Below are 27,192 nucleotides of genomic sequence, written 5' to 3'. Positions count from 1 at the left end.
CCAGGAGCTCCTGAGAATACACTCTGCTTCCCCTTTGCCTGTTCTCGGCTGAATCGGGTGTAGCCTTCGTCTCTCTGGGGACGTCTCTGGCAGGAAGTGACAGCCCCCATGTGCCTGGTGGAATACACCAAAGACCCTGGCCTGGAAGGAAGTCTTGTAGACGCTGCTCTTCAATCTCGAATGAGCATATGGGTGCCCTGAGATCTTGCCAGAGTGCAGACCTGGCTCAGGAGGGCTGGGTGAGGTCTGAAATGCTGTTTTTTCTAATAAGGTCCCAAGTGATGCTGCTGCTGCCCGTGTGTGGACCACGTTCTGAGTACGAGATTGTAGAAAGTCAGCAGTACCTTCTTCAGTGGTGAATTTTGTGGCAGGACTGAGCACAGGCTTAGCTAGATGGCATCAGTCTCTTCTGCTGTTAATAGAGATGGTGCTTGTTTCTTGCCTACAACTATATCTCTGGTTCCAGGCACACCAGAAAATTTTTAAAAAATATTTGGCAAATAAATGCCTCCTCTCTCTCCCTTTTCTGTAGACAGAAGCATGTGGGGGGTTTGCCTAATGTTTTTCCAACTCCATGTTGTAAATGGAACCTGGACTTGCAGCTATCCCAGGAGCTGCGGTATGGACCCCTCTCAACTAATTCAATATAGCCCACCTGTCCAGGGCTGACCATGTGTTCCACAGCCCTCCCTCAGACGTGGATAAAACTCATCCTGTGCTTATACACCTATCCTGTTGGAGGCCCTCCTGTTCGCCATCTCATGCCCATGGAACAGCCAATGTTGATTCTAGAGTTCCTTATATCCTCTTGAACTCAGTGATTGACACTGCTGTCTTTTTTATTACAGCTCTCAGGCTTGGCTAATTTCCCCCCAAACATCTTAGCACCTTCCCGTTTCCCTAGTTGGAAATCCCAGCACAGCTGTATGATTGGAGCTGGCGCCAAGCCAGTGATGACATGAAGGGCCAACACTGCATTTCAGATCATCACCCATCTCTTAGCTGGAGTTTCCACCCAGAAACTTGGCACTCTGTCCTTAGAGTACAATTTTTTAAAAAGCCGAAAGCAATTAGCCATGATGCAGAATATCTGAGCTCAATTTCCTCCATTGCAAAATGGGACTGGTTGCACCCTCCTTGTGAGGTTTTAAGGAAGATTATGTTGTGATATAATAGAAATGTACCGCCTTACTCAGAATCTGACCCAGGGAAAACAGTTCTTTTTTAATTTTCAGGTCTAAAGGGTGATTCTTAAAAGTCCAGACCAGGGCTCCTAGGTGTGCAGGTCCATGTCTGTCACAGCTCACAGAAAGTTTGGTCTGTGAATAAAATAGTAGCAAGTAAGCCAGCTAAAGCCCAAGGCTGCTACCCAACAAGGTTGACCCTGCAGAGGGAATAAATGAACTGTGGACCTTGTGTACCAGGAATCTCTCAGGGGTCATCCTGAATTCTTCAATAATGCCTTTCTAGTCTCCCTGCAGGGGTATGTCTTGGACCTGTGCCCAAGACCCAACATATATCTACAACTAGGTTCATCCTGATGTTTATATTTTCCAAGAAGTCTGGATCATCTTGAATTTTATTAATTTTGTCTTCCGAGTTTTGTCATGTTGTAGAATATGGTGATTGCATTTATTTAGTCAATGGATACTTGGTGAGCATCTCTAGCATGTCAGATGCTATTCTAGGAGAGTTTATATCCAAGGAGGAAAGAAAGAAAAAGGATCTGCCCTTTTGGAGCTTAAATGTATTTTGAAAAAAGTGATGTTAGATTTTTCATCACGACAATCAAGAAAATGACTACAAAAAGCCCCATCCCAGTAGAGATCCCAGTGGGAATACATACACAGGAGATGTTTGTTGGCTGACTGACTGACTCTGTGGTAGCTCATTGTAAGGGATATAAGGAGAAGATGGAGGAACGTGGGGAGGGTGGACTCACCTGGAGTCATTCCATACTTCCTCCTGAGCCTGTCATTCACTTGATTGTGCAATGGCTTGGAACAGGCATTCCACAGTCAACAAAAGAATGAGGCTGGCTTTGAGCATAGCCCATGTGTAAGCTATTAAAATTGGGAAGAAAAATCATGCCGAAAACAGAATAGATTCACTCTTGCTTTCACGGGGCTTGCTGTCCAGTTCAACATTCTTGGTTTCCCCAGGTCTGCGTGAGCTCTGAGCCTCCCCCCGTCCCACCTCAGCTGCTAGCTGAGGGCCCACGCTGATCACAGGTGTCACTGAATATACTTCAGGACAGGAGAACATTTTAGATGCCTTTCTAAAAGAGCAGGGTATACAACAATGAGTTGGCTCTTCCAAGTTTTTAAATCCTGAATCTTGAAACCCATTTTGTTTTCAACTCAGCTGATAAATGAACCACTGGTGTTATTTCAATTTAACTCCACCTGACATAATGTGGCCCGTTCCATCTCGGACTGTGTTTAATTACACTGTCAGCGGTTTTCACTGTTGGCACTGGGGACGACTGGGGAGGGAGAATTCCTTGCTGGGGAGGCTGCTCTGTGCACGGCAGGAGGCAGCTTCCCTGGCTCACCCCACCAGAGGCCTGAAGAATAGCCCCCAATTGGGGTGGCTGTCAGTATCTCCAGGAATTTTCACATGTCCCCTTGGGGAAGAAATTTGTCCCAAATTTGAGAAACTTTGCATTATATGTACCTGCAGTTTTACTATTTAAAAGTTTTATGAGTTGTCTCTGACCTGATATTGAGCACCTGCTGTGCTGGGCAAGCTGTGAGGCACCAGACAGGTCTGACCCGAGAGTCGGTTTCTTATCGGAACAAAGAGGGGCGAGGAAGTCTCTGCCCTAGAGTTATGGTCAGGTTTAAAAGGTGCCTGAGCACCTGGGCAGGGGAGTTCCCTTCTTATTCTTTCTCGGACAGCCTTGAGTCCTGAGCTGTGTATTTGGAACCCTGTGTGTGTCGCAGGTGCAGGGGAGATACGGTGCTGAGAAGACCTCACCTCCCTGTGCCTCGGGTGGTCCCTGGCAGAACGATGTAGCAGGAAACAGCACTTCAAAGGGCAAGCTTCAGAGTAGCAGAGACCCCGGTTTGACTCCTCGATCCACCACCACCTTCCTGGATAATCTTGGGCAGGTTGGGCAACTTCTGTGCCTCAGTTTCCTCATCCAGCAAAGGGCCATGGCAGTGCCAAGTCATGGAGTGATGGTGTCGGGATTAAATGGGGTCATGTGATGGATGTCAAGCTCTTAGCACCATGCCTGTGGCCCAGAGTCAAGTTGGCTCAGTAACTATTAGTTGTTGTTGCTATTATCATTTGTGTGATTTCGCCCATGGGTACATCCCTGGGGTGACTTCAAAGCAGATAGCGGCCTCTTTCTGGGAGGAGGGGGGTCCTATCCTGCCAGGGTAGCTCTGTCAACAGCTTCCCTAATGAGCTCAAGACTCCTCTGAGGGGGGCCCTCTGTTTTCCTAGTGACTCTCTGTCAACACAGTTTCTTTCCTGCATCAACAATATTATACCAATTGCATATTTACCAGCCTGTGTGGGACCTGAGACTATCAATGGTTACAGTGGAGTAAATGATACTCATTGTGAAAACAGGGTAAATGCCTAGTTCCTTTACACAATGGAAGGCGCTCTTGTAGGCTATTAAGTAAATAACTATAAATAACCCACCATAAAACGCTCTGCATAAGCCTTATCACACCGACTGCCGCACACACACTGGGGCGGCTGTAATGGCCGGGTAAATTATACGTGTTTTTAAACACTGTCCAAAATACATATTTACACGTACTTAAAGTCCTACACTAAATAGTCTCTATAGCAACTGGAAAAACACAAAAGCCTTATTAAGCATTCTTTGTAGAATTTTTAGGAGTTTAATCATTAGGAGAAAGCTCATAGGCCACGGAGACACCAGGGAACACGAAGAAAGAAAGTCTTTACGGGAACAAAAGAACGAGGCTGGCTTTGAACCTGGTGGGAGAGGGTTTATTTTTTTCTAAACTAATAATCACCAAGGGCCTTCTCTTGGGAGGGCGGTGCTCTGTTTGGGGTACCTCAGACATGATTTTGGAAGTAGAATCTGGTTTCTCAACAGAGAAGAAAGATCTCCTCAATTAACGTATTCCAGCAAAAGATCACTTTCAAATTGTTCTTTTGAGCCACAGCAAGACACGATTTCTTTGCCATTTGGAAAGGAGGTGCTGTGGAGTGTCTGTGTGGAGCCCGAGTCTCAGCTCTTCAAAGGGGGATGCTAGGGGCTTCTTCAGGGAAGAGCCAGGCCCTTCCTTGGAGCGCTGTATTTATCTGGTGTCTCTGGAACAACGTAGTGGTGATTGAACCTGGAAATGTCAGTGATTCAGCCCTGCAGAAGGTCCTTTCTGGCTCACGGGTGGAGTTTCTGCTCCATGTAGTCACTTGGGGAGAGTCTTGTCCTCTTGGGATGGCGCCACTCTGATACTTGCTTTCCAGGGTTGCAGCAGAGGAAGAGAGAGCTCTGGGGAGGCTCACCTGCCCAGGTACGGCACACCCCACCTCTACTCTCATCCCACTGGTTGGAACTCAGATTACATAAAGGCTGGGAAAATGGTGGGGGCTTGCAGATGGTTGGGTGATCACTAAACATCTTTGGGTCAGATATCACCTAAATGTATTTTTTTTTTTTTTGGTACTGGGGATTAAACCCAGGGCCGCTTAATCACTGAGCCATATCACCAGTCCTTTTTTAAACTTAATTTAGAAACAGGGTCTTGTTAAGTTGCTTAGGACCGTGCTAAATTGCTGATGCTGGCTTTGAACTTGCCATTCTCCTGCCTCAGCCTCCTGAGTCATTGGGATTGCAAGTGCACCCCCGAACCTGGCCTGCTGTTATCCTTAAAACAGCTTTAAAATGAGAAATTGCCCCATTCACCCATTCACTGATAGGGAAACTGGGTCAGGTATGTGAAATGACTTCCTTAAGGTCGCTTGACAAAAAAATGGGAAGGGTGAGTGTGAAAGATGGGGCCCTAGGAGTGCAGCCACACAGTCCTCCCTGAGTCAGCAACACTCCTGGGCACTGTTCCAAAAGACATGTCCAAAAAGACACATCCCTAGGATGTTCCTCGACACCCTCTTTGTAATAGACTCAAGCTGGAAACAATCCAGGATCTATCAACAATGGCATAGATGGATCGATTGTGGTATTTTAGCCCCAAAGAAATAGTAGACAATACTGAAGACAAGCAAACCGTAGCTCGGGACATACCAACAGAGGAGGCTTGTGAATCCCATGATGCGGGAAGGAAGGCAGACACAACAGGATTGGTACTGCAGAGTCTATGTGTGTGACTCCAAGCCAGACACAGGTCGCAGGGCCAGGGAAGCCCGCAATGTGCTTATTTTGAAGTTTGGTTGTGGCCAACAGGTGTACCAGCAGAGATCTGTGTTAGTTTTATCATCTGGACGCTGGTTGTGTGGTGTGTCCATTCGTGGAGAGTCATGTGGCTGCATACTTAGAGTCTGGGATATGGCTTTGTATCTGCTACACTCCTATGAAACATCTTCTTAAAGAAAAGACTTGGCAGAAGTATAAATTATAGGTTTGGATCAAACTGAGGCCAGAGCCTTGTCCTGCATATCACATGGCAGACACTCTTCCCCAAGCCGTTACAGCGAGGCTGTCCCCTCATGAACATGGTCCAGTTTGCTCCTCCCCCACTAACACAGTCCATCCGTCCTGGAGTGTCTTAGGGTCCTGGTTTAGGTGGAAGCTTTTAGCAAGGAGAACTGTCCATCAACCATGCTTCACTCTGACCTTGATAAGATAATTCCCTTCCTAGAAATCATGTGCTGTCTTGGGATCTTCTGAGGGTGGAGGGAAGGACAGTTGAGTCTCCTTTCTTTTGAGGCTAGTGGGATGAGCATGGTCAAGTAAAGAGGCCAGTCAAAACCCTGATAATCCTAAATCAAGACCAGTAACAGAGATCAGGACTGTTTCTAGCCATTTCTGTTTGAAGGCCTGACACAATAAAACAAAAGCCATCGTTCCTACCCCAACCAGAACTGTCACCTGAAAGATTAAAGCCGTTGCTTTTCCCAGCCCTTTTCCTATCCTCTTAACATCCCCACCACCCAAAATAGCCGTTTGGTGGAGCCCTGGCTGCCCAAGCCCACTGCCGTCTAAAGGAAGGTCTGAGCGGCCAAGGCACAGCCGGTCATGCGAGCACCTCTGGTCAGCAGCAGAAGGTGGACCCCAAATGGCAAGATGAGTGGAATTTAACTTAGCCATTTTCATCTGTCATCATGCTGTGACGGTTTGGTCTCCTACACTTCACGGCAGCCCAGCGCGGCAGGGGGGTACAGAACGCCTGCGGGAAGCCTTCTCTCCCCCTGCTCCTGCCCTGGAGGACGTACTGGTCACGTCATGGTTTTCAAAGGTCTAGAGGGTGTCCTTGCCAGAGGCCACACTAAGGAGCTGTTGGGTCAGTGGTGCTCTCTCTAGGCCACGGACGCGAGGAAGACAGGGGGTTCAGCTCAGCAAATAACTAAGAGAAGTCACCGTGGGCCACGCGCTGGGCCACTCACTGGGAGAGGTCCCAACTCTGCCTGAGAGAGGAAGAGCGCAGGCCGTGCCCTGTGACGAGTGCTTGTATAAAAGTTTGCTGGGATTGCAGGAGTGCTGGTGTGGGAGCCTGGTCCAGCTTCCCTGAGGGTGAAGAGAATTCTTGAGAATACAAAGGAAACATGAAAAAGATGGTGCAGCTGGGAAAGGGGAAAAGAATACAAGGTGATGAGCCATGGGGGTAAGAAGAGAATAGCCAAATCCTTACAAGTTTTGTATATTAAGCCAGTTTTTATTATATTATTATTATTATTATTATTATTATTATTATTATTATTATTATTATTAAAGTTCGCTCTTAATGGCAAAGGGTAGCATTTATATAATTTTTAGAAGAAGAAAGTGATGAGACTTTATCTTATGAAGAGCATCTTGGCGCCTGAAGAGTGTATGGTAAGGTGTATATTTCAGAAAGGGAAAGGGACACTAGGAGAGCTTGGTGGAGATTGTCCCAGGAGCTCAGGTGTGAGAGAAGGGAGGCAGCCGCAGGCGTCAGAGCCTTTGCTGGGGAGCACTCTGGGTGTTCAGATGGATTCTGCCGCGGGTCCTACTGGGCTGTGACCTGGACCTCAAGAGGATCTGAGTGAGCTGAGTGAAGAGGAAGCCAAGGGAAGGGCAAGGAGTAGAAGGTGGCTCTGGGACAGTCCTTTCTTCTTGCAGCCTCTCTGAGTGTGCAAAGCTGACACACAACTGTGGCTCAGAGTGCCAAGAGTGGAATGTGACTTTGTCTCATGATCATCTGTCATGTCTTGGACACAGCCTGCCATTTGCATTCTTTCCTTTGCCCCCAAAAGTGCAGAACAGCCAAGAATGGAGTCTCACACCTGCAAGCCCAGCAGCTTGGGAGGCTGAGGCAGGAGGATTGCAAGTTTGAGACCAACCTCAGCAACTTAGCAAGGCCCTAAGGACTTAGTGAGCTCCTGTCTGGAAAGAAAAGGGTGCAGAACAGGATCTCCATTAACAGTTCCCTTACTCTCTAGGGTGAGACTTGTGTCACCCTTGAGACTGAGGGGGAGGAGCTTGCCTGGCACTTCTTATCTCCTGCATAGTCTTCCTAGTCATCAGCCTGGGGAATGAACTGGGCTCATCTCCGTGGGGTCCTTGTATATTTCACAGACTTCCCACCTGCTCCCTCTGCCTGAGGCCATTTCTGTGATGAAATCCATGTCCATGTGGCCTTCCGGGGACTGTATGAGGTCTGTCATGTCTCAGTCACATTGCCGATCTTGCAGGCTTTTATGATTATTCAGGAATCTGATGCCAGGTGTAGGGAGGGCAACCCCAAAGAATCTGAGAGCCATCCTCTGGCAAGAAAAGGCAGGGGCAATGTTGGTTGCCCAGAAGAAGATGAATGGAGACAGGGAGAAGGGGATTCATTTTTGACCTCACTTGGGAAGTAAGCCCATCACTGGTGTTTTAGCCAGGAATTTCAGATTATGGAACACCAGTGTGAGTCCTTCCATAGCCCAGTTGGAGGACCTCAGAGCTGTAGGGAACACTCCGAGGAAGATCCCCCCTGCCAGTGGAGGTCCAGGTCACTGACTCTAAAAGTGGAGCAGTTGGTTGGCCTGTCCTAAGGGAATTGAGGATGTTTTGAAGCCAAGAAGAAATATCATGGAGAGGATTCGTCGAGTCTGTAAACATACCGAGAAGGTGATAGAGACGCACAGTCAGGATTTTGTCAGGGAATGAGGAAAATTGACAGCATCGTTAGTCAGATGGTGAATGTGGAAATGAGGTTTCTTATTAAATGCACGATCTAGCCTAGTGGTACTAGGTGCCTTGTATGTCACAGTCCTGAGAATGTTGGGGAGGAGGCAGGGGAGATGGTGAGAGAGGGAAAAGGGGAGATGTTTAGCGGCAGCAACAGGACCTCATGTCCGTATGGAAGTTGACTTTTGTACAGAAGTGCTGGTCTGACTTTCATGGTGGTTTTTAGTTATCCTCAGGGTCTGATAGGTGCGGGGAAGAAGTAGGAGGCCCTGAAGGCTTAAGACTGTCCCCTTATCACCAAATCCTCCTTTCAGCCTTTCCTTTCTGTGGCAACCCTGTGCCCCTGCCTCCCTACACCAAAAGCCCCGTGAGGGTCAGCACTCGGTCATTTGAAGAGGTCAGTTTCCTTTCTTTCCTCTTCTTTATGTCCATCCCTTCCAATCTTCAGGGGTTTTGTTGGTTGGATTTGCTTGCTGTTACATTTTAAGGCACAATCAGGACACTTAAACCTGAAATCACTCTAGAGGTCTGTTGAGAAGGGGGCACTTCTCCGTGTACTTGTTCATTCATTCACTTCTTCAGAATGGTTTTACAAAACACCTGTTTTGTTCTAGGCATGAAGAGTGGCTCCGGCACTCACTGCGGATCAAAGAAGTTGTACTTTCTGCCCTCAAGAAACCCCTGGTCCAGAGGGAGAAATGTGCAGGTAAGTGACATATTTCAAGAATTGCCCGTGAATGCTGCGGTTGTGGTCAAGTAGCCACACAAGTGAGTGGGGAGTGGCCGCCTTGCTTTGAAGAGTGAGATCCCATCTGGGAGGCCATGGTACCTAGGCATGGTCCAGTGGGTGCTGAGCACCTTGTGTGTCCAGCGCTGTGTGAGGCTCTGGAGGTATTCAGATGGTCCAGTCATGATCTGAGGACTCAGGTAGAAGGTAGTTTTGACAAGGGATAAAGGTAACAGATTATCTCAATAAATGGATGGAATTTTAATAGGGTGTTTTGAGACCAGATTGGTCGAGGCGGTGTCTGAGTTCATTCTGGACAGTTGACTAACGGGGGAAAGCATGGAGGGAGAAAACAGGTTGTCCTAACATAGGGAATGACAGAGTCACGAGACGGTGCACCCACAATGGATGTTTTGTGTTTGGCCTGAGTGACACAGGTGGCTTGAATGGGGTAATCTGGAAAACCCTCAATGTGCCAGTTATATGGAGCCATGGTAATTTTGGTGGATGTTGGTGCGGACACGGTGGTGGGGATTTGATCATATTGTATTGTGAAGATTTCCCAGGTGGGGTGGAGAGAGGATGGAGTCCAAAACCCCAGTTAGCCCGACCACTGTACCTGAAGTCCCCACACTGTGCCTTCCTCTCTCTGCCTCTGGGCTGTTCAGAACACAGATCTAGACCCGGACGACAGCCACCAGGGCGGGAACAGAGTGTCACGCTGGGTTCCCCGTAGACACACGCCTGGGTGTGGATTTATACAGCGGCACTCAGGGCTGGTGATAGAATCATTGTGTTCTCTCTCTCTTTTTTTTTTTTTTTTATTAATCCCTTCCATGACACAAACCAAGAAAAAAATCATAATAAAATTTTACAAGTTAGCTGCCACCGGGAATAAACAGGGGAGCACTATAGGAAATGAATCAGAGGCACTAACTGAATCTTCTCTCGGGACAATAACCCTAATGCAACGCCAGGGTCCGAGGAGGTCGCCGTAGAAAACCCTCCTGGGCCGATTCTGAGGGGAGAGAAAATATTCCCCTCCTGTCGTCTTCACCTGGCGTCCTGATATGTCTGTGGATACGCTGAGAAAACGTAATAGGTGGCCTCTGTTCTGAACCGAGGTCTGGATAACCAGGGACCCCAGAATTAACCCTCTGTGAGCCCAGGAAGCCAGGCTACTTGGCCACTGGGGGAAGCTGCCTGAGTCTAATTGTGGCTGAGCCCGAATGTCACTTGCCATTAGGTTCAATTGACGATTTTTTTTTCTTTATAAATTACAAGATTACCTTTAAATTGTGTACAGGAGCTCATAACTGCTGTCCACTGGAGGCAATCGGGAGTGATTTCGGTTCACCCGTGGACAGGCTGCCTCTTCTGGAGTCTTTGTTCATTAGGCTTCTGTCTGTCTCGGGTCCCATTTAAGCATCAACGAGGAATAAATTCTGCAGCGGGCCCTGCACGTTTGATCTTAGAGTCACCTTCTTTGTTGGTGGGAAGCTTTTTAGAGCCAGCTACAGTCTCCTGGAGACCCTCAAGCATATGTAGCCAAGACACCCTCTGTGTGACCTCTGGGTGGTCTTTTGGATCACTGCACCAGGCTGACTCTATGAACTCTCCAAAGAAATCACTGGAAAGACAGGTCTAAACCTCGCATCCTTCTTTCTTTCCATCAACTGAGGTGGCTTCAGTGTAACTGCTTCTAGACCAACTTGCGGCGGGACACGTTCATGCACTCACTCATCTGACATCGTCATTGTGCCCCATCTGCACAGCAGACCGTCAGCCTGGTGCTGGTACAATGGCGAGCTTCCCACACCATGGGGAGTGGACAAAACTGAACAGGCTCTTCCAGTGCAGTGTGCTAAGGGCTCTGAAGAGGAGGTGGAGCCTAGGTATCTGGGCAAGGTACTGGCCTCCCAGAGGGAGGGAATTGCCTCAAGCTGGGGCTTGGAGGTTGAGGGCCATTTCGCTGAAGACACATCTTCTGTAGGGCCTGAGGGTGACGGTGAGGTGCACAGAGCTGAGGACGAAGAGTGGCCGTGCATCTGTGAGGAAGGCCGAGCAGCGGCTTGTCCAGGAAGGAGGAGGGTGGAGGAACACGGGTCACGTCGGAAAGAGCTTTATAAGCCTTGATCACAAGAGGGGGCCTCATACCAACGGCAAAGAAGGTGAGAGGAGGGACGAGACCAGGGAGGCACTGGGCAAGATGGCTGTGGAGCGTCTGCTCATCACGGAGACTGATTCTCTGGGGTCTCATGCACCAGGTGCAGGGCTGATGAGATCTCAGATGTGACAGTCCTCTAACCAGCTGCTATTTGACTTTGACCTTGTCCTCTGTGAGCGTCTCTGTGCTCCATTTATCCAAATTCTGCAAGTTTTGAAATGGGATCACAGCAAGAACCCAGCTACAGAGCGTCACAGCCAAGAGCCGATGGGACAGCACCACGTTGACACTCACGGGCAAGGCCCTAGCCAGAGGCCCCTGGCAGGCAGAGGCAGGGTTAGGATCAGAGGTGGCCAAGTGGTCTAAATGGCTGCACTGTTCCATGTCCCTCTGCTTTGCTGAGAGGAAAAAAAAAGTCCAAAGCCTTTGGTTCTAAGATTTCTAACATGAGCCGGGTGTGTTGAAGAGGCCCCTCCACTGCAGTCCTAAATCTGGGCGAGAAGTCTAGTTCTGTCACTTGACAGTGTAGACAACTTAAGAATTCAGCGTCTCATTTTCTCCACCAAACTCCTATTCCCCAAATGTTGCAGAGAAGAAATGACCTACACGTGACCTATTACAGCTATTTATTGAATCAGTGGAAATGGAGAAACACCGACTCTCTAGGTTTTAGTCTCTTCATCTGTAAAATGAGGAGGTTGGGTTACTAGACACTTTCAAATTCTTTCCAGCTCTAACAGTCTGATTCCTGAATGCATATTTTGGATGCTAAAAAATATCAAAATTTGACTTGAAACCTGATGAAATCCAAAGAAAAGGAGTAAAACGTTTCTCACGGAAGAAACTCTAGTTAAATGACTCTGGCCTCACTAACATTGCCCTCATCTCCAAAGCCACGTCGCTGGAAGACTGTTCATTTGCTGTTGTCACTGACGTCGACCTCCCTGGTGAAAGCTGTCTCTTAGGAGGCTACCAGCAGCAAATTTCCTGTAAGATCACTTGGCCCCTTAGGAACAATAAATGCTTTATCCTTTTATGTAATCTCATGAAACACTATTGACATCCATGCTAAGAACTGTTTTCTTCCTGAGAGGGGACTTAGGGAGAAGATTCTGAGCACAGGAATTCTGATATCGACTGATGACGGAAGTGCTTCAGATGCACTGCTGGGACCTTATATGGCACCCTTGATGGGCACATATCCCTTCTTTGCTGTGTTTAGAGAATTCATTCCCCTTGGCAGGTGGACATTGGCATTATTCAGTATTTAGTGCCTTAGCCAATTGTCCCTTACTGGGAAGACACAGCTCAAAAGAGCCCTATGTGGAACTGTTCTAAAGATGTGAGAGAGGGAAGCTGAGGGGAAGAGATGTCCCACCCACTTAGGAATGACTGAACATTGCCTTGATCAAAAGTTGAGCATCTCTTGGTCCCAGCAAACCATCAGGTTCCATGTTGTTAGCACCTGGCATTTTGAATATTATACTCGTTTTCCCTTTTTTGGTCCTTTGAGAAGGTGGCCTGTAACACTGATCACATGGAACATCCAGGAGCCTCAGGTAGAACACAATCCTTCAATCTTAGGAACCAGAATGACAAAACAGCTACGCTAGAGAGGGACACCTCAGCTGCCACTTTCTTTAGGAGTCTGAAGTGAGCCCTCTGTAGACTGCTTCGCCACATGCAGCCCCATGGCATGCATGCTATTACAATTGCTTCTTGGAGGTCCACCTGTTAACCTGGACATTCCATTCCATTCCATTCCCAGGGAATAGACCCCCTAGCTTGGCTGCTTGTCCAACTCTACTGTACGTAGCTGGACACACAGCAGATTTGCAAAGTGAGGGTCCAACGAAGAGCCCGTGTCTATTAGTTTTGTACTTTAGTCATCTGTCTCACACACTAGAATGCAAACTCCATAAAATAAAGAGCTCATATTCTGAAACCACTGTGTCTGTCCAGTGCTGTTTGCCAGTTGGTGCTCAATATTTATTGAGTGAACAAATGTACACACATTAACCAAAATAACCAGTTCGAAAAGGGAGACGGTGATCTGATCCGACTGATGACTTAATGCTTGTGTACTCAGCCTCACTATGCAGCGCAAATCAATTATGCTTAAAATGTTTGTTCAAATTAGGTCATCAACGTGAATCATCCGTTCTTTTGGTGTGTCTGGGCATATTTCAAGAATTCTACCACTGAAATCATTACTGCATCTAGGATTTTCAAACCCCAGCTATATTGAGCTATAATGGACTTAATAAACTGTACATCTTTGAAAGGTTCAATTTGAAAAGTTTTGATAAATGTACACTGAGAGGAAAGTCTCACACAGTCAGGATAGGAACATATCCATTACCCATGAGAGTTTCCTCGTGCCCTTGGCTGTCAGTCTTTCCATTCAGCAACCACTGATCTACTTTTTTCACTATATATTATTTTGTGTCTCCTAGAATCTTATATAATATACATTTTACAAATTTTATTTGTAAAATGTATATTATACACTTTGGCTTATTTTACTTTCCACAATTATTAATTATGAGATTAATTCACATTATAGTATATATCAAGGGTTCATTCTTTCTTTCTTTTTATTTTGAGAAATATTCCATTATGTGAATATGCTTCTAGGGAGGGTTTGGGATTATTATAAATAAAGATTCTATAAGTATTCATGTAAAAGGCTCTATATGGACAAATATTTTCACTTAGCACAGGAGTGGTTGGATCATGTGGTAGATAGATGTTCAGCTTTTTAAGAAATTGCCAAGTTGCTTTCCCAAGTAGCTGGGCCATTTTACATTCCCACCAGCAGTGCATGGGGCATCTAGGCCTTCCCCCTCCTCTACCATTTGGTGTTTGGATGGGTATGTAGGGGTTCCATCTTGTAGTTTTAATTTTCATTTTCCCTGTGACTAATGATGTCAGATACATTTTGTGAACTTGTTTCCTTTCCACATATCTTTATATTTAGTAGGTTGTTTGTTTTCTTATTATTGACTTTCAAGAATTCTTTGCACATTTTGGATTCAATTCTTTATTGGGTGTATGATTTGTCAACATGGTTTTCCCTTGGTATTTGTGGGTATAATGGTTTGGGTGTCTCATGATAAGAGGTGAGGCTCTGGGAAGTGACCATGACCTCGTTGGTGGATTAATCCATTGGATGGCCAAGTAGACTACTGGGAGGTGGGACCTGGTTGGAAGAGGGAGGTCATGGGGAATGTTCCCTGAAGGGGTATGTCTTCTCTCCATCCTTTTTCCCTGCCCCCTGCTTCGTGGCTGCCAGAAGCTGCACAGCTTTCCTCCGCCATGCCCTTCCACCCTGCCCTTCCACCCTGATGTGCTGTTTCACCTCAGGCCCAAAGCAGTGGAGCTGGCCAAACGTGGACTGACTCCTCTGAAACCATGAGCCCAAATGACTATTTCCTCCTTTCAATAGTTTATCTCAGGTGTTTGTCACAGCAATGAAAAGGTGACTAAGAGAGTGGGGGGCGGGGTGGGTTCCTAGATGCCCTGCAGTCACCAAAACCTGTGGTGCTCTAGCTCCTTGTATGAAATGGCGCAGTGTTTGCATCTAACCTGTGCACCTCCTCCTGTGCACTTTAAGTCTCCTCTAGATTACTTGCAACCTGATCCAATGTGAACGCTAGGTAAACAGCTGGTGTGCCGTATTGTTTTGGGAATAATGACAAGAAAAAGGTCTGTACATGTTCAGAACAGATGCAATTTCTTCTCCTGAATATTTCTGATGTGCAGTTGGTTGAATCCACAGTTGCGGGACTCCTGAATATGAAGTGTGGATGGTATGTTCTCAGGTTGTGCTTATCTTTTCATTATCTTAACACTGTCTTATGATGAGTAGATATCCTTAAGTGTTTGCGGAGTATAATTTATCGATTTTTATCATGCTTTTTTGGTAATATCTAAGAAATCTTTGCCTAACCCAATGTTAAAAAGATTTATTTCTGTGTTTTCTTCCAGAAGTTTTAGTTTTCAATTTTACATTTAGGGTTGTGATCCATTTAGAATTCATATGCAGATGCCGTCCAAGGTGTAGACCAAAGTTAAGGTCAGGTTGTAGAAATCCAGCACTAGTTGTTGCAAAGACCCTCTTTTGCCCCTGAGATGACTTTGAACTTTTTAGAAAATCAGTTGAATTTTGATAGTTATTATCAATCTTGAAATCTCGAAGTGTTAGCTTACCAACTTTCTTCTTTTTCAAGGTTGGTTGGGCTAATTTAGACCCTTTGTATTTCCATGTGACTTTGAGAATGAGGCTAATTAATTTATATTAAGAAAGACCTCTTTCACTTAGGGAGAATGGACAGCACAGCCTCTGGGACTCCTTAACAACACACATAGTACAGCTTTCTATCTATTTAGGTCTTGAATTTCTCCAGCCATTTATTATAGATTTCAGTGCTCAGATTTTTTATCAGATTCATTCCTGAGTATTTTATCTTTTTGATGATACTATAAATGGTATTTTTAAAACATTAATTTTCAATCTCCCACCAGCTTTATACAAATTTATCTGTAACAAAGATTATATACCTTTATGTTGTACAACTTGATGTGTTGATATACATCCGCATTGTGAAATATCTGAATCAGGCTTATTAACATACCCATTGCCTCACATACTTACTGTTTGTGGTGGTTAGAAAATTTTAGATCTTTCTGTTAGAAGTTTCAAGTATGAAAGACATTATTATCAAGTATACTGACCCCACTTTACAATAGATCTCCAGAACTTAATCTTGATCTCTAACTGAAACTTTATACCTTTTAATCAACATATCCACAACCCCCCTCCCCTCTGTCCCTGGCCACATCTTTCTTTTCACTACTTCTATGAGATCAGCTTTTTTAGTTTCTGTGTAACTTAGCTCATGCAATATTCGTCTTCCTATGCCTAGTGTATTTCAGGTTTGTCCTGAATGTCCTCCAGGTTTGTACCTGTTATTACAATAACAGGACTTTTTCCTTCTTAAGGTTGAATAGTAAATCCATTGTATGTTTATTCCATGTTTTCTTTATCTGTTTATCCACTGATGGATACTGTTATGATTTGGGTAAGTGGTGTTCCCCCCCCCAAATTATGTGCAAGAAAATTAAAAAATGTTCAGAGGTAGAATGATCAGGTTATGAGAAATGTAACCTAACCCACGGATTAATCCCCTTGTATGGATTAACTGGGTGGTAACTGTTGGGTGCAACTGGAGGAGGTGGGTCTCTGGGGGGCATGCCTTTGGGGTTTATATTTTGTCCCTGGTGAGTCTGATCTCTCTATCTCCTGACTGATGTATCCTGGACTGCTTTCCTCCTCCATGCCCTCTGCCATGGTGGTCTCCCTACGCTAGGCCCTGGGCTATGGAGTGTCACCTATGGACTGAGGTCTCTGAAACTGTGATTCAAATAAAATACTCCTCCTCTGAAATTGTCGTTGTTGTTGTTCTTTTTTTTCCAAAGCTGTACTTAAGATTTGATTCCTATCTTGGTTTAAAAAGCACTGTAATTTTCCTACAAAATCGGCTCAGGAATTAAAATTATCTCTTAATTCCCATCTGACATTAAATCAATCAAAATAACAACTTTTGTATATGTAAAGAGAAATATCTGATGATGGAAAACATTGTTTTGATTGATTATAAATCAAAATATTAAACCATTTATAATTATTTATGAATAATAGTTAACATACACAGATTGAGAAATAATTAAGTAAGAGGAATTCCATATGTAACTATCAATTTTTATATTATGAACTCACTGATCAAATGTGACTGAAATTGTTCTTATCAGGTCTTTTGGTCACAGAAGTGAAAAATCTGACTAAAACACATAGGTTTCTTCTCTATTTTGGCTATTGTCTATAATGCTACCATGAATACAGGAGTGTGGACGACTCTTGGAGATACTGATTTTGTTTCCTTTGGGTGTACACCCAGAGTGGGGTTGTTGAATCACATGATTAAATCAGAGATTCTGTTTTAATTCGTGGATGCTGTTTCTCATGGTGGCTGTTTAATGCACACTCTCACCCATAGTCTGAAGCATTGCATCTCTCCACATCCTTTCTGGCACTTTTTATGTTTGTCTTTTCGATAATTGCCATTCTAACGGGTGTGATGTTACATTTCATTGCAGTTTGAATTTTCATTTCCCCGAGGTTCACGATCATGAGCATTTCTTCATGTAACTTTTGTTCATTCATATGTCTTCTTTTGAGAAATGTCTGTTCAGATCCTTTGACCATTTTTTATATTGGGCTCTGTGTTTTCCTGCTATTGGGCTGTTGAGTTCCTTTAGTATTTTGGAAATTAACCCCTTTATCAGGTATGTGGTTTACACATATCATCCACCACCTCAGAGGTTACCTCTTCACTCTCTTGATTTTCCTTTGATGTGCAGCTTTTTTTTCCCCCCTGGAATCCTTGTGTCCATTTTTTGTTTCTATTTCCTGTGCTTTTGAACCCAAAACAAAAATCATCCTCAAGGACCAACCTCAAGAAGCTTTTCTTCTAGTAGTTTTACAGCTTACATCTTATGTATAAAACTTTAGTCCGTTTTGAAGGTTTCTTTCTTTTTTTTTTTTGGCATATGCTGTGAGATAAGGGACCAACCTAACTTTTCTGCCTATAGATACCCAGTTTCCCCAGTACCATTTATCAAAGAGGCTGCGCTTTCCCTATCGTGTGCTCCTCACATCTTTATGGAAGATCAATTAATTGTAATTGTGTGGTTTATCTCTGGGCTCTCTATTCTGTTAAGTGGGCTACATCTCTGTTTTTATGCCACTACCATACTGTTTGATGACTATGGCTTTGTTGTATATTTTGAAATGGGTAGTGTGTTGCTTTCAGCTTTGTTTGTTTTGTTTAGGTGTTTTTGGGTGTTGGGTACCTTTGTGATTCTATGTGAATTTTAGGATTGCTCTTCTATTTCTGTGAAAAATGCCATTGGAATTGTGATAAGAATTACATTAATTTTGTAGATTACTTTGAGACATTTTAACAACATTAACTCTTCCAATTCATGAACATGGAATATCTTCCATTTATTAATTATATATTTTTCAGCATATGGATCTTTCACCTTTTAAAAAATATTCCTAATACTTGATGATATTGTAAAAGGTATTGTTTTCTTGATTTATGTTTTTGGATAGTTCAGTGTTAGTATATAGAAATACTCCTGATTTTTATGTATTTATTTTGAATCCTATAACTGCTGAATTTTTAAATTAATTCTAAGATTTTTTTGTGGATTCTTTAAGATTTTCTGTATATACAATTGTGTTATCTGCACACTGACAATTTTACTACTTACTTTTCAATCTGAATATTTTTATTTCCTTCTTCTCATCTAATTACTCTGGCTGAGATTTAACAAATAAATACAGTATATTATTTATTCAATACTACATCGAATAACATTGGTGACAGTGGGCATCCTTGTCTTATTCCTGATCTCACAGATAACCTTCTAGTTTTTTACCAATAAGTATATTCTTGGTTGTGGGATTCTTTATTTGTTCTTAATTGTGTTGGGTACATGCCTTTTAACCCAAATTTATTAGTAGTTTATTTTAATCATAAAAGAATGTTGAACTTTAATTATGTTTTTTATCCTTCATTCTGTTCATACACTGATTTATATATGTTGAATCCTCCTTGCATCCCAGGATAAATTCCTCTTAATCCTTGTGTGTGATCCTTTTCTTGGCCATTGAATTTGGTTTGCCAGTAATAGGGTTGAGGAATTCTGTATTTTATTTTCATCAGAGATAGTGGTCTGCAGTTTTCTTTTCCTGTAATGTCCTTGTCTGCAATTGATATCAGGATAAAGCTGCTTTCATAAAATGAATTTTAAATTATCCCTCTCTTCAATTTTTTGAAAGTTCTTGAGAAAAATTGAAACTATTTCATCTTTAAATGCTTGGTAGAATTTACCAGTGAGGAGGACATCAGGTCTTTGGATTTTAAATTATCCCTCTCTTCAATTTTTTGAAAGTTCTTGAGAAAAATTGAAAGTATTTCATCTTTAAATGCTTGGTAGAATTTACCAGTGAGGAGGACATCAGGTCTTTGGATTTTCTTTGTTAGGAATTATTTTTTAAATTACTGATTTAGTTTTCTTACTAATTATTTATATGAACAGCTTTTGTATTTCTTTATGTTTCAGATTTAGTAGGGTATATATTTCTAAGAATTCAGTTGCTTATTGATAGTGTATAGAAATATAATTGATTTTTGTGTGTTGATTTTATGCCCTGTAACTCATTTTTTAGTCCTAATATTTTTTGGCGGATCCACTAGATTTTCTTTCTTTTTTCTTTTCTTTTCTTTTTCTTTTTCTTTCTTTCTTTCTTTCTTTCTTTTTTTTTTTTTTTTTGAGATGCTAAGTTCAAGCCTAGGGCCTTGCGCATGTTAGGCAACCACTCTTACTGAGCTATATCCCCAGCCCCCAGATTATCTCAATAGGCAATTATGTCATTTATAAATAAGAACTTTTGAAATATTTCTTTCTAGTCAAGACACTTTTATGTTTTTTCTTGCCTTATTGCACTGGCTACAACATCTAGTATGAGTCCAAGTGGTGAGAGTGGGTAACCTTTTTCTTTTCCCTTGGTCATGGAGGGGAAGGAGCTCAGTCTTCCACCATCAAGTGTGGTGTCTGCTTTAGAAGAATCACAGGTGCTCTCCCAGATTGAGGAAGCTGAGCAATCGTAGGGCTCAGCTCATTTGTCTCTCATCACTGTGGTCTCACTCCTTCAATGCCTAACATCCAGGGTCTCACAAAACTGTGCTTCATGCATCCTTGTCTAGTTTCAGGCAGGAGGATCAGGTCTCTGTTACTCTACTTTGCTTGGAAGTGGAAGTTCCTGGTCTACTCTAAATAGTTTCCTCATAAGAGCAAGATTTAAACTCTTGTAACAGCCACATGATTGATTAGCTTATTTATCATACAAAGAAAATTTTGTTCTTCCTATAAAAATAAGAACAAAAAGGCACATAGATCATGGCTCTAATTGATATCATAATCTTGGTCTGTGTGATTGATTGGATCATTTGACAGCTATTTATTACATACCTAGTGTGTTTACCGACCCTGGAGATTTGGCTATAAACAAAGAAAGGAGTTTTCTTCTGGAGTGGAGCTCTCAGTCTAATGCCGGCGAGGGCAGATATTTCTCAATAAAACTCATGGGTACGACAACTTCAAATAGCAGAGATTGTCTCGAACCTTGGTCCCTGTGGGAGAGAATGGCTGGACCAAGGGAATAACGTAGGACAGTTACCCACAGTACTCTCTGAGTTGACATTTGCACGGAGACTTAAATGATGAGAAGGAACAATTTGATTCAAATTTGAGGAAAAGAGCATTCCGTACATCAAACAAGACGATGGCCCAAAGACGTAGCAAGATAAAAGATTTAAGATAGAACTACTCCCCTTGTAAAGAGGGACTGATATACTTGTTAGCTGTAAATATCTCTTCCCAACTTGTTTTCAACAATGTGGCCTTGACAGTTTGAAGTCAACCATGTGGGAATATATATACCACAAAAATGGCAAATGCTACAGTTCAGGGACTTTACTCCCAGAGAGCTGGTTGTTCAGCATTCATCAGCACACCACAGATAACTTGTACTTATCAGCACCACACTACATGACCAGGACTCTGGTAATATAGTAATATATTCCTATCTGTCATAGTTCATAGAAGACACAGCATGGGAATATTATTCAGCCATAAAAAATAACTTTATGATCTTTGCCAGTAAATGGATGGATCTGGAGACTATCAAGCTAAGTGAAATAAGCCAGTCCCCCCAAAACCAAAGACCAAATGTTCTCTCTGATATGTGGATGCTAGCACATAATGAGGTGGAGGAGGGAAGAATAGAAGCTCATTGGATCAGGCAAAGGGGAATGAAGGAGAGGGGGGGAGCTGACTAGGAAAGAGAGTAGAATGAATTGGACATAACATTTCTGGGTTGGTATATGAACACATGACCAGTGAAACTCCACATCATGTGCAGCCACAAGAATGGGAAGTTAGACTCCATGTAGTTATGATATGTCAAAGTAACTCTATTGTCATGTGTATCAAAAAGAACAAATGAAAAAAGGAGGCAGCATGGTTTTATGTATATCTAAGAAAGAAAAAAAGAGTGCTAATTTAAATTTTGAGATTCCACTAATGGAGAACACATCCTGCTTTCACTTGTGCCAAAATGTGAAAAACCTTGAATTTTAGCATTGAAGAGACACAGCATTATGAAAATTCATGATATAGAAAATAAAATATGGCTTATTTATTATATATAATAACCATTCATAAAAAATGCCTAGTTCTTTGTTTTTAATTCCAAAGTCTTAAATGTCTTTTTTTTTTTTTTAAAAGAAGCAACAACCTAGTTTGTGGAGTTTAATGAGAGTTTGAACTTGGAGAGCCCCGTTCATAATCTGAGTCAAGACTTTGGGCACAGCAAGGAAGCAGCCTGCTTTTTACCTGCTCTCATGTGGTGTTTCCTGCTTCTATTAATGTAATCTGTTTAGTCATCTACCTTTCCTAACTAGACAACAGTATGTTCGAGGGCAGAATCCCCATATTACCCCCAATTCCCAGTGTTGAGATGGTTTCCCAGATTACGGCAAGTGATCCAGAAAGGTCTAGTGGAATCTGTCCTCTGTTTATCATGTATCTCATCCGTCTCTCTGCCTGACTGTCATCATCATTATGCACCGACATCTCTCAGGCCATCGTCTCTCTGTGAATCTCACCTGTCCATTCATGATGACACACTGCCACACACTCAGGTGGCAACATGAAGGTGATATTTTTACGCATCACTTATTATAATGACCATCTTGGATACATTTATCAGTAACCTCTTTCCTCCCCACAGCCCACACAACCTGAGTGGTTGGGTCTGCTCTTTCTGACACAGGAGTTGGGGAGGGTCGAGGATGAGGTCTGCTATGAGGGCATTCAGCTATTCTCACCGGGTGGTCCCGCCCTTCCTTGCTCTTCTCTCAAGGACTGGGTACAGGAGGGAGTCTCTGGTCAGCCTCTGTATATGTGTGGCTTAACAGGCTATGAGAAGAGTCTTCTGGCAGCCCTTCTAAAGGGCCTGGCTCAGCGTGACAGAGGTGACCACTACTCCCAGCCACCAGCCAAGCCCAACACTCTGAATAGATCTGTTTGGACATGGTGGCTTCTTTCCTTTTCTTTCTCTGGAAGCTGAAAATATCCCCTGATGGCTCAACAGAGAAGAATAAATTGTGCCCATGTGTTTACACAGAGGAGCAGATTTTCCGCATTGTGTTTTCAGTCCCGTCTCCTGAGATGACTTCCATTTTCATAATCCTTCATGGAGTATCATGATTTAAAAAGCTTTCTCTCCCTGCTGTTTCTGTTAAAAGGTTTTCTGGTGTGATTCTTGGAAAGTCAAATTCTGCATTTAAATGTTGCATTTGCACAGATATAATATAAAAGAGGCCATACTTCTAGCGTGTTCTTCCTGGGAGAGTAGCAGGCAAATCCCACCCTCCTGCATATACTGTTAACCAAGCTGCGAGGGCATACAACAGCTTTAATAGCAAAGCAATTGTGATTACATCTCGCTCGTAATTACATTTATTTGCTCACATATGTCCGAAGAGGCAAGCATTAGCCAGACCGTATGGGGATGTGTTTGTGCGAGGAAAATCATCTGGCGGATTGATGGTGAGGAAAATAGCTTTCAGCCACTTAGGTCTCTCCTGTCACGGACACTCGCAAAGACTGTCAGAGCTTACTTAGTTTTTGCTTTCATGCTTCTAAAATCGATTGCATTTGGAAAGCAGGGGAATTTATTATGGGTGATGGATTTGCATCAAAATAATCAAAATATTAGAGGCTGCACATAACAAGATACATGTCTGTGATCCCAGGAGAAGGCAGTTGAGGAGGAACCCAGCGCAAAGCAGCTTTAGAAATGGCCACTGTCCCGTCAGAGGGAAGGATGTCTGCAGCTTCTCAGGGAATTTAGGAGAAAATAAGAGGGTTAGGCATGTGAAAGAATTTTAGATCTGCATTGTTGAGCTGTCCCTAAGGAAATGAGACTGCAGTGGAAATGACATTGGCTTTCTTGCTTGCTTTTTTTTGGGGGGGGGGATTGGGAATTGAACCAAGGGATGCTTTACCACTGAGCTGCACCCCGGCTCTTTTTATTTTTTATTTTGAAGCAAGGTGTCACCAAGTTGTTAATGCTGGCCTTGATCTTGCTGTCCTTCTTCCTCCTCTTCCTGAGTCTCTGGGATGGCAGATGTGATGATCCACTTCACAAAAATGAAATGGCGTTGATTTCCTGTGAGGCCCATGGGTTTGATTCCTGGCTGGGCCATTTATAACTCAAAGGGCTTTGGAGAAGTTACTTTACTCCTGCAGCCTTGGTTTTCTTATCTCTAGAATGGATGTAGTGATGCCAGACTTATTGGGTGATTTCCTCATTTATTCCTCCCGAGACTCTAATAGGCTCCCTGTGAGCAGAGACTGAAATGATTAGAGCTGATGTTATACCCTGAGAACCTGGCACAATTCCTGAAACATCGTACTTGGTGAGTATTTCTTTTTCAATAAATGACTGTAAATTACTTGATATGTGACACATAGCATTGTATTATTTTCTTTTTTTTCTGTAATAAATTATCATAAACTTTGTGACTTAAAACAGCATAAGTCTCTTATCTAAGAGTTCTGATAAGATGTCCTTAAAATCAAGGTGTTGGCAGGGCTCAGCTTTTCTAAAGGCTCTCGGAGAGGATAAATATCCTGGTCTTTTTCAGCTTCCAGAGGCCCCCAGCATTCCTTGGCTTGCAGCCCCATGCTTATTTCCAGCCAGCGACACAGCATCTTCAAACTTCTCTCTGACTCTGACCCTGCCTCCCTCTCATTAGGGCTCCTGTTTTTACATTGAACCTCTTGAATAATCTGGACGACTCTCCCCATCTCTAGTTTCTTAAGTTAATCACACCTGCAAAGTCCCCTTTTACCCTGTAAAAGTAATATGTTTCTGGGTTCTGAGGCTTAGCACGTGGGCATCTTTAGAGGCTCATTGTTCTGTCTACCATAATACCTACTCCAGTATAAAACCTACTCTAGTATAAAATGTTTCCTATTACCATTACCCATTTGAAAGTTCCTGTTGAAGACTTTCCCTACAAGTAACAGCCAACCCTCCAGCTCCTCTTGCTACCTCCATGGCAAGGAGGCCAGACCCCAGCCATGTCTCTGCAGGCTTGGTGGCTGGTGATTCATCTCATTTGCATTTAGAGTTGGGAGAGCATTTTGTTGGACTGAAGAAGTTTTTCTTAGTAACTAGCAGAGGATTTGTACCTAATAAATGTTTGTAGATGAAACAAGTAAATGCATATTTGAAAAATAACAGTCTACTTCTAGAATCATTTCTAAAGATAGACTGTGCTTCATAGATGACTCTTTGTAACCAGAAGAGCAACATGTAGCCCTAAGCAAGGGTCTGGGGCTCATCAGAAAATGTGTTTCTTTCCCTTGGGCTGAGAAATTTTCAGATACTGGGGCTGAGACATCAGCGTATGAAGCTTGTTGGTGCTAACTGAATACTTGTGGGATGGGGTCGAATTGCATAATCAAAAAAATTCATGGAAAGCCAAGATCTCATGTAAGTTTGGGGCTGGGGAGGGTTCAAAAGCCATTAAACCCAGTGCTTAAGAGTTTTTATGGCCTTGCAACTTAAACACAAGCCATTGAAATCCTTCTATGATGATATCAGAGTAAGTGAAATTTCTGTTTTTGACAATCTGGTGAGAAGTTCTTTCCTAGATAATTCTAGAGTGACTTCTCCACGGTGCGTGGCCATCCCTGTGTTCTCTGTTAATGCATATCCTCCCCTCCAGAGCCCTGGCAATGACTGGACCCTTGGCCGTCTTCTCTCCTGCATCCCACAGGACTCCTGGGGCTTCTGCAGTGACAGATTACAAGGGGATGTTAGTGCATCTCCTCCGCTAGGCTGCACATTTCTTCAAGGCTGGTTTGTTTTGTCTTTGTATTCGCAGAGTTCTGGATCCAGAACTGGGCAGAGTCCAGTGTGGTTGAATTAATGCTACAGGTAAAAGAGGTCAGGGCATGCAGGAAAGAGAGTCAGGTGGGAGAGTTGACTAGGCTGCTCTTGAACCTTTTGAACTGGGCAAAGCAATCCTCTCCTTGCAGCCAGACTCTCGTGCTTTTATAGTAACCACACAGGGTAATTTTGAGGATGAAGCATGTGAATTATGGGGAGTGCATTATGCCCTCGGGAAGGGTTGCTCCGTGCCCTTGAAGCTACACAGAACAGAACTACTTCTTTTATATCTGGCAGCCCTTCAGCTCTTCAGAGGAACAGATCTCACATTCCTCATCCCAGCTGACAATATGTATATGTTGTCAGGTGCTTACTGAGCGGTGTCTAGGATTGAAGTCCTGGGTTTCAGATGTCAGCTCTGTCACTCATTACCTGGGTGACCTTGGGAAGTACTTCACTTCTCAGTGCCTCAGTTTACCAATCAGTGAAAGTAGAACCCATTTCATAAGGGTGATATGAAGATCAGAAAATGTATTGAATATCAAATCTTAGGACTGTACCCAGCACATAGCAATCAATCATTCATTGTTATTTTTATGTGTATCATTATATAGCCCAATATTTAATGTTCACAGTTTCTTCTAAAATTATGTTAACCATTTTTTAATCACCCAGGATAGCAATAATTTTCTTTTTGTATTCCAACTGCAGTTGATTTGTGATGGCTACCTTGAGGTTTGTGTTGAAAAGGATTCTGAGGCTCTATGTGGGTTCAGTAGAAAAGAATGTGGAAATAAGCCATTGACATTTACCAACAATGGATAGGCAGTGATACTCATTCCAATTATGCTGAGACCTTTACAATTCTAGGTAAACTGAGTCAGGAAGTGAATGGTCAGGAAGGATCTGTCAAGTGGTAACAGTGGAGCTGAGAGTTGTGTGGGAGGATCTAGTATTTCATGACCACTATAATAAATTACCACAAATTCGCCAACTTAAAACAACACAAATTTATTACCTTATAGTTCTGTAGAATACAGCTGTGGCTCAGGTCTCACTGGACCCAAATCTAGATGCTGTCAGGGCTGCTTTTCTTTCTAGAGACTCTAGAGAACTCCTTTTCTTGGTGTGTGGATCCTTGCTCCATCTTTAAAGTCAGCAGTGGGGCCTGGAGATGTAGCTTAGTGGTAGGGCACTTCCCTGTCATGCATGAGGCCCTGAGTTCGATTCTCAGCACTTCAAATAAATGCTGGGTGCCACAGTGCGTGCCTGTGATCTCACAGGGAGGCCGAGGCAGAAGGATCACACAATTGAGGCCAGCCTGGGCAACTTAGTGAGACCCTCAGCAACTTTGTGAGATCCTGTCTCACAATAAAAAATGAAAAGTGCTAGGGATGTCCGTCAGTGCTAGAGCACCCCTGGGTTCAGTCCCCTGGACCATAAATAAACAAAAACACAAATAAATAAATAAATACCAGCAGCAATAGGTAAAATCTTTGTCACATTATTTCTTCTCCCTCTCTCACTTCTAAGACCCTCATAATTACAGGGAACCTACTTGAATAGTCCAGAACAATCTCCTTTTCGAAAAGTTTCTAAATTGTTCATATCTGTGAAGTCCCTTTTGCTTCATAAAGTAGTGTCTTCAAAAGTTCTGGGGATGAGGGCTTGAGCATCTTTGGGGGCCATTCTGGGCATCTCACAGTTATGAGTGTATGGGCCAAGCTTGCCAGGCAGAGGCCCCAGGGGCAGGCAGGGCTCAAAGCCACATGCAAAGAAAGAAGGAAGACCAGGTTGGAGTAGCCTGTGAGCAGGAGGGGACAGCCGGAGATGACCATGAGGCCTGCTAGCATTTCTTGAGGAATTATCTGTCCATTAATAAACACTTTCCATAA

Source organism: Ictidomys tridecemlineatus, chromosome 15 (assembly GCF_052094955.1).
Source record: "Ictidomys tridecemlineatus isolate mIctTri1 chromosome 15, mIctTri1.hap1, whole genome shotgun sequence".
NCBI classification, from domain to species: domain Eukaryota; kingdom Metazoa; phylum Chordata; class Mammalia; order Rodentia; family Sciuridae; genus Ictidomys; species Ictidomys tridecemlineatus.
The sequence above is the reverse complement of the archived record's forward strand: the minus strand, read 5'-3'. Positions refer to the sequence as shown.